Source organism: Bos taurus, chromosome 8 (genome assembly GCF_002263795.3).
Source record: "Bos taurus isolate L1 Dominette 01449 registration number 42190680 breed Hereford chromosome 8, ARS-UCD2.0, whole genome shotgun sequence".
NCBI lineage: Eukaryota > Metazoa > Chordata > Mammalia > Artiodactyla > Bovidae > Bos > Bos taurus.
In genome coordinates, this window is record NC_037335.1 from 78,745,728 (window position 1) to 78,754,092 (window position 8,365).

General features: G+C 43.2%; 2 long non-coding RNA genes across 3 annotated transcripts; one reads left to right on the forward strand and one right to left on the reverse strand.

The window, feature by feature from the left end:
• Positions 1-539: 539 nt before the first annotated feature.
• Positions 540-2,393, reverse strand: LOC132345985 (uncharacterized). The gene is made up of 2 exons (XR_009495634.1): positions 2,256-2,393; positions 540-804 (listed from the first exon to the last, which is right to left on the reverse strand). It is a non-coding gene; the product is annotated as an uncharacterized lncRNA (long non-coding RNA).
• Positions 2,348-7,988, forward strand: LOC112447890 (uncharacterized). 2 transcript variants are annotated; one of them, XR_003036157.2, is made up of 2 exons: positions 2,348-2,681; positions 7,609-7,988. It is a non-coding gene; the product is annotated as an uncharacterized lncRNA (long non-coding RNA). The 2 variants fall into 2 exon arrangements; XR_009495633.1 differs by lacking the exon at positions 2,348-2,681 and adding an exon at positions 3,651-4,450.
• The last annotated feature ends 377 nt before the right edge of the window (positions 7,989-8,365 follow it).

Consider the following 8,365-nt stretch of genomic DNA (forward strand, 5'->3'; position numbering starts at 1 on the left):
CAGACTCACAAGACACAAAGACTTTGACTTCAGACCACGTTCACTCAGCTGCTGAAAGTGAACTGGGAATGCAGCAGGTACAACCCTTCCAGCTCATCAGGAGAACAAGTAGCCACCGGAGGGCAGAGGTTCCTTTGCCCCCTCACCCACACGGAACATGCCTGGCCACCAAAAATGGGAGTCCAGTGTGTGGGATCATCTTGTCACAGCACACAGAGCACCTTGGCTTCCCATTGACATTTTATACCACCCTTATCCTGTAGGCTCAGCGCATGTTCACCAACTCACAGGGCTCCCCCTGCCCAGAGAAAGTCTCAGAGACACAGATTAGACACACAGCAGTTCTTATTCATCTTGTCTCTGTAGTTTCCACCCAACAACACTATGAGGAAGACTATCTCAGAGGTCACCCAGGACTGATGCCAACTCCGGACCCTCAGGTATCAAACTCAAAGATGAAAAATTCAGAGTTATATTGTATGAGCTCTACAGCAGTGAGAACTGAGATGAAAGTAATGACAAGGCCCAACTCACGTTGGCTTAAACACACAGAGGTTTATTTTTCACAAAGCATGGATGTGGTCTATGGATGAAGTCCATGGAGTCAGTCCAGGGATGCTGTCCTGAGCTGGTGCAGCGGCTAAAGAATGAATCCCAAGGGTATCAATTTCCATCCACGCTGTTGCCTATGGTTACCATGCTGTTGCCTATGGTTACCGTATCAGGAAGCAAAGGCTCTCCCCCACAATCCCAGAAGACACCCTCTCACACTTCACTCATGGCGTCACAGCCACCAGGGGATAGCTGCAAGGGAATCAGGGAAAGTGAGTGTTTGTAGCTGGGCACAGAGCTGCTCCAAACAAAATGGGGTTTGTTAGTAAGGAAGAAGGGAAGATCGGATAATAGGTAATTAGGCAGATAATCAGCAATTTCTCTCACATATGGCAACCTTGAAAAGAGTCCTCAAATCCACCAGGCCCCATATGATTTTAGGCAGCCCGCTCTGCACACAAGGGCCTCTTCCTGGAAGGAAAATCTCCCTCCCTCCTACCCAGGCCTCCTCCTCTTGCTCCCATGAGACTGCACTGAAAAACACAGGTCTCTTCCTCCACACACCCCTCATTCCCTGAGCTAGCTGTCAGCTGTTAGGGAAACCACCAAGGAATTTATATTCCAGACCTCGTTTTTAGAGCTTCAGTAAGGGCCTGATTTTACAACTGGAATTTAGAAAGAATGTTCAAGATCACAGCATTTCTCTGGCTGAGTTGGGGCCACCATGCCCTCAGGCAGGTCCCTGGGTTTGCTTCATTTTATTTTGCCAACAAAATGCTGGCCTTGAAGTCACGTTCCAAAGACAAAATGGCTAGCATGACCTAGATATTTCTTCAGGTATCTGGGCCCCATAAACGGAGTGTACGTTAACCTAGTCTAATGTAAGCCAGCTTTGTAGGTAGTGAGCTCCCTGATATGGGAAGCAGCCAACAGTTTGGCCCGCCACTTCTGAAAGGCAGCAGAATGTGCATGTATCAGAAAAAGTTTGGACGTTCCATCCAGCTCCAAAAGTCAACGCTTCAGCTCTTTGTGGTTTGCTTTAGTTTCCCTCTTAAAACAGCATCGGGCAAAAATTGTGGGGCTCCCAACTTAGGGAGAGATGAGTCACAGAGTTTAAAAATTGGGTTAAAGAAAGTTTGGTGGTAAATTCGTCTTGGGGTTGACTGGGATGAAATTCTAGATGGTTCTCCTGGGCATCAATTTAGAAGTTTTCTTTAAAATCTTGTGAGAAGAGATGCCTCACGGCAACTTTATAAGGGTTGTTGGTGTCTGGCGAATGTCTCTCAAGGATTTTCCAAACCAGCTCAGATTTCAGAAAGGACAGACTGAAGGGATAGGAAATTTTGTAACCACTGTTAACTATAAAACTAACAATATTAAACTAATTTTTCTTCTCCTTCAGGTGGGGCAATCTGAGATTGGAAAGAGAAGGCATTATTGAAGGTAAAAGAGGATATCCTTAGTATAAAGTTCTAAAAATCTTAATCCTAGGGTTTTAGAACCTACAAGTCCTGTGAGCAAGGTGCACGAGTCTCTATTGTGCTCTAAATCAAACCAAACCTGCTTCTACACAAGTGAGTCCTAAGATAAGGAATATTTGGAGAAGATAGATAAATGTAATTTTTTTGTCATTGGAAGAATATTTAGAAACTAATAACCCGTATGTGGTAGATTGATTACAAAAACAGGGTTCAATTATTCACCACTTTCTGTAGCCACACCCTTTAACTTGTGACCTTACAGCTCCATCTGTCAAGATAGAGTGTATTTCTCCAGGCTGGATCTGGGCCAGAATTTCTGACCAGTAGAATGTAGGAGGAATGACAATGTGTCAATTCTAATTCTAGGCCTCAAGAGAACTTGCTCATTTCTTATGTTTTTCAGAACCTTACTGCTGCCATGAAAACAAGGCCAGGCTACCCTTCTAGAGGATAAGAGAGCTCATAGACAAGCATCCACTTATCCCAGCAAAGCCAGCTTAGATCAGCCTACAGCCAGCCAGCCTCCAATCAAGTGAGAAAGACCAGCCAAGATCAGCCAAGTTGCCTGCCTGGCCCACAGCTAACCTCAGAGACATGAAGGAGTCTGTCAAGGAGCTGAAGAACCCATAGATTAGTGACCAACTGTTGGTTAGTCTCTAAGTCACGTCTGACTCTTTCAACTTCATAGACTGTAGCCCCCCAGGCCCCTTCTGTCCATAGCATTTCCCAGGCAAGAATACTGGAATGGGTTGCCATTTCCTTCTCCAGGGAATCTTCTTGACTCAGGGATCGAACTCGTGTCTTCTGCGTTGGCAAATGGATTCTTTACCTCTGAGCCATCAAGGACGCCTTTGTGAGCAATAATAAATGTTAATTATTTTAATCCAAAGTTGGAAAACTTTGTCCAAAAAGGACCAGGTAGTAAATATTCTAGGTTTGACAAGCTATATATACAGTCTCTGTTGCATATTCTTTTTGTGTATTTTAAACACTTTAAAATATTTAAAATGATTCCCAGTTTGTGAGCCCTATGAAAACATGCCACGGGCTGTATTTGGCCCATGGGACAGTTTGCCAACCCTTGTTTTAAACCACTGAGCTTTGGGATGTGTTGCTACACAGTAATAGTTAACATGCCATGTGGGTTTTGTGTGCTTTTATTTCTTGTTCCCTTGCAGACAGAAACTAAACCATCAGGGTAATTGCCTCTGAGATGAAGACACTGGTTGATATTGGAAACAAAACGGCCATTGATCAACTTGGAATCTTAAAGCTGATATTCTTAGTTTCTTTAATAAAACAATAGCCTGAAAGTTGGTTTTTAAGATGAGGGAGATTTCTGAATTTCAGGGACTAATGGCTAAGATTATGGGGTTCCAGAGAAGAGTGCAAGATCAGATCCAAAAAGTTTGATAGGACCAACCTTGCATCAGTGGGATCAGTTGCTGGAGGGGAACAGAGAGGCCATTCTGCAGCAGAGACCAGCCAGGAGCCAGGGACAGAGTGAGTCTGCCCCTTCACCTACAACCATGAAGTCAGGTACCCTGGTCACCTATACCCACAGATAGCATGCTATGGAGAAGGGTAAAGGAAGGCAGGAAGAGGGGAAGAAAGGGAGGGAGGGAAGGAAGGAAGGGGGAAAAAGGAGAGAAAGGAAAAAGGAAAAGGAAGATTGAGCATTTATTTAGTCATGCTTACAGAGAATGAATAGGCCATTTTAAGTCATGTGATTGGACTGAGGTTATTGGATTGGACTAAATTTAGTTTTTCCTTATGACTCAGTGGGTTGGAAACTTAAATAATGATAGTCACTTGTAGGAAACAATATATGCCAAATTATGTCCCTGCAAACATAGGGGCTTTCCTGGTGGTTCAGATGGTAAAGAGTCTGCCTGCAGTGCAGGAGACCCAGGTTCAATTCCTGGGTCAGGAAGATTCCCCCAGAGAAGGGAATGGCAACCCATTCCAGTATTCTTGCCTTGAGAATTCCGTGAGAGGAGCCTGGTGGGCTACAGTCTATGGGGTCACAAAGAGTCAGAAATGACTGAGCAACTAACACTTTCACTTTCAAGCACAGATGGAAATCCTAACCCCCAGCACCTGTGAATGGGACCTTATTTGAAAACAGGGTCTTTGCAGATGTAATCAAATTAACATAAGGTCATTAGGATGAGCCCTAATCCAATATGGCTGTGTTATTGTGAGAAGAGGACATAGACATGCAAGAGAAGATGATCATATGATGGAGGGGCTAAGATTGAAGTTATGCAGTTGCAAACCATGGAACATGTAGGATTGCTAGCAATTCAGAAGCTAAGAGAAAAGCATGGAGCCTGTGAGGAAAGCCCTGGGTGCCAAGCTCGGCCCTCCTGACCCCCAGATTTCAACTTCCAGCCTCCAGAATTCTGAGGGAATAAGTAAGCCTCTCTTGTTTAAACCACCCCATTTATGGTATTTTGTTACAACTGCCACACGAAACTATTTAATACAGAATCCATTTCTTTTTCAAGGAAAATAATCACATCTCCTAATCAATACTGATAATGATTTCAACACTGTTTTTCTTAATCTCACTTCTGAAATTCAAAGTAGTCTTCAAGGGTCCCTCAAACTAAGGCAGAGATGGAAGCATTATTTTACACCACAGAGTGGACAAGATGAACATGGAGACCTAGGGCGATGGCATAGTCTCTGAAGACCTGTTTGGGTTTGGGTTTTGAAAGGGAAGGGCTGGGTTTTTTTAAAGTGTTTTCTGAGAATACTTCTTCAGGATCCTAACTGGTGTGCAATTAAGATCATCTAGACAGCCAAGACTCCTGAACCCTGTCCTCAGAGATCTTGACTCACTTTGTTTAGAGAAGGAAATCCAAGAATCTACATATTTAGCAAAGACCTTTTAGTGGTTCTCGAGAAGCAGATAGAAAAACCCTCCCCAGAAGGAGCCAGGGAAGACCCCAGCTTTCAAAGGTGGCAAGGAGGTCCCATGCTTCTCCTGTCCACTTGGGAAGCTGTCCCACTGTGAGGACTGGCTTTTGGGCATAAAGATGCTCCTCACCTGTGGCGTCTCTTGGGGAGGAAGAGAGGCAGGGCTGAAGCAGCCTCATCCCTGGTCCTCTCTCCTTTTCCAAATTAGGACCCAGGACTAGACTCTGGGGAAAAGGCGCCCCCTGGTGGCCATGCTTAGTTTTCCAGGTATTCATGTCAGGAGCTAACCATTCCCACATAAACAGATGACACTCTATCAGTAACACAGGGCAATGGAGCAACTTATTGTGATCTTGACTCATATGGTAATAAATATGAAATAGGAACACAGAAATGGAACTTCCACAGGAAATGGTAATTGCATTTTATGGGTCTTAAATTTCATACCAGAAGAGAAAATCACTAATGGGCTCTGAAGAGCTAAAGCCAGGGTCTTATTTTTTTTTTTCAAAGCTCTTGCAGAAGAAAGCAAGACAAAAGTGTAGAACACAGGGTAGAGTTAGTATGAGGTCAGTGGGAGTCAAGACATTTGGAACAAAAAACCTCTGTGTAGTTTTAACAGGAAATTTTTTTGAGCAGTATAAATCAAAAGAAATTAAGATTTTTTAAATGCATTTAATTTTTCAAAGCAGCAAACAGCTATTACAAATGAATTGTATTTTCTCCTCCCTACCCCATTTCATGGGTTAAATTACAAAATAGAAAAATAATGAATCCCATAGTTCAGTCCTTGGGCTCAACCAATTTCTATTGTTTGCAAGCATCTGTGTATTCATGATAAGATAATTTCATAATCTGACTAAACACCTACTATATGTCAGGCCATTCATATGTGTTATCTCTGATCATCTGAAAACTTCTACAAGTTAGATACTACTAATTATACTTTTCAGATGAGTAACTGATGTTCAAAACAGTTAAATAAACTCACAGTATATAGTGAATGAGGCAGAATTAGACCGAGTCTAGAACTCAAGGACTTCTTCAGTTCTTGCTCACTTCTCTGAAGAACTTGACACGTCTTGAAACTTCATTTTCCATACACAAAAAAGTACTTATGGGAATGGGGAATTGATGTTAAATGTGCGTGAGTTATCTCACAGGGGTAGCAAAATGTTCTAAAACTGGGTTGTGGTAATAGTTGCACAATTCAGTAAACTTAATTAAAATTATTAACTTGCACACTTAAAATTGGTAAAGTTTATGATATGTAATCTATATCTCAATAAAGCAAATATAATGTGAAAGAAAAATTAATATACTGAAACCAAAAATAGAATGATAATGTGTGTGTGTTAGTCGCTCAGTGGTGTCCAACTCTTTGCAACCCCACAGACTGTAGTCCACCAGGCTCCTCTGTCCATGGGATTCTTCAGGCAAGAATACTGGAGTTGGGAGAATGGCGTTAAAACATGTATAATATCATATAAGAAATGAATCGCCATTCCAGGTTCGATGCAGGATACAGGAAGCTTGGGGCTGGTGCACTGGGATGACCCAGAGGGATGGTATGGGGAGGGCGGTGGAAGGGGGTTTCAGGATGGGGAACACGTGTACACCCGTGGCAGATGCATGTTAATGTATGGCAAAACCAATACAATATTGTAAAGTAAAAAAAAAAGATAAAAGATTAAAAAAAAAGAAAAAGAATACTGGAGTGGCTTGCCATTCCCTTCTCCATTCCCTTCTCTCTTATAATAAGATATAAGAGTCTAAAAGAGGGACTTCTCTGATGGTCCAGTGGTAAGAATCCGCCTTGCAATGCAAGGGACATCAGTTCAATTTCTGGTGTCCCTTGGAAAAACCCACGTACCACGGAGCAAAAAAGCTTGTGCACCGCAACTGCTAAGCCTGTGTGCTTGAGCTCTCAAGCCGCAACTACTGAGCCCATGTGCAGCAACTACTGAAGCCTGCGCACCCTAGAGCCTGCACTTCACAACGAGAGGAATCACCACAGTGAACAGCCCACACAACTCAACTAGAGAGTAGCCCCCACTCGCCGCAACTAGAGAAAGCCAGCACACAGCAAGGGACTAATGCAGCCAAAAATGAAATAAGTAAAAAAGAGTCGAAGGGAGATACATCTGGATAAATTTGTTTTTCCATAAACTTGGAAATAAGATTAAGGGTAGCCCTGATGGAGAGAGAATTGCCCTCAGCAGAGCAGGCCCCGGGCTTTATGGTAAAGATAGATTTGCCTACTTCAGGCTTCCTCTGTGACTGAATTTCTCTATTCAGTGATAACCACTTTTCCAGTGGTTATCCAGTTATATGTGGCTCTTATTTTTACCCTCCTAACAAAACCTATTTGCAAAAATTTGTTTATACTAATGTGTAAATGACTAACTTGTACATAAAGGATCTCCTTTCTGAAGGACATACAGGTAATTTTAAAACTCCAAATATGCAATCATCCTTTCTGTACTGAAGAACACAACAGAACATTTCACTTGGATGTCCAAGTTACTTCAAAATCAACAAACAAAATTCAAACCCGTTATTATTGCATCTCCAACTGCCCCACTGGTCTGGAGTCTCCCCATTTTAACTTTCCTAACTGTACTTATTATCCATGTTTCTCTCTCTCCAGGTCTCAGCCATTCGTAATGTCCTCCATTTCCAAGTACTTCTGGGAAATTCCAGAGATTATGTCTCATCAGTTCTTAGAGCATCTGAACCTATCATATGACATCTGCCAATTTTTATCTTCTGCTGCTGCTCCAGCCCCTCCATCAGATACACAAGCAGTCCTCAACCTTTGTGGCAACAGGGACCAGTTTCATGGAAGACAATTTTTCCACCAACTGGTGGGTAGGGGGATGGTTTGGGGATGATTCAAGCTCAGTAGGGTTTGCACTCCTATGAGGAATTATGCCGCTCCTGATCTAACAGGAGGCGGAGCTCAGGTGGGAATGCAAGTGAAGGGAAGTGGCTGGAAATAAAGATGGAGCTTTGCTCACTTGCCTGTCATTCACCTCCTGCTGTGTGGCCCAGTTCCTAATCAGTAGTGGTCCATGACCCAGGGATTGGGGATCCCAGAGATACACCTCATCTCGCCATAAAAGCACCATTTTGTTATAGATCACCACTTCCCTGTGCCATTCCTTTACCAACTGGCACTCTGCTCTTGATGGATACTTATGTGTCCTCTGGACAAGGCTGCCCACCCAGGCATCTCTGTTGGCACATGGGGGACTCGGAAGACCAGAGCTGTGTGCTGTTCTGTGTTGAGGTAGGAGAGTTCTCTTTTCCTATCTCATGTGCTACCCTGTTAGGAAAGTCTCAGATCAGTCCTGCCTTCCTCCCCTCACCCTATGGAAGGAAATCCAGAATCAAATCCAAGGATA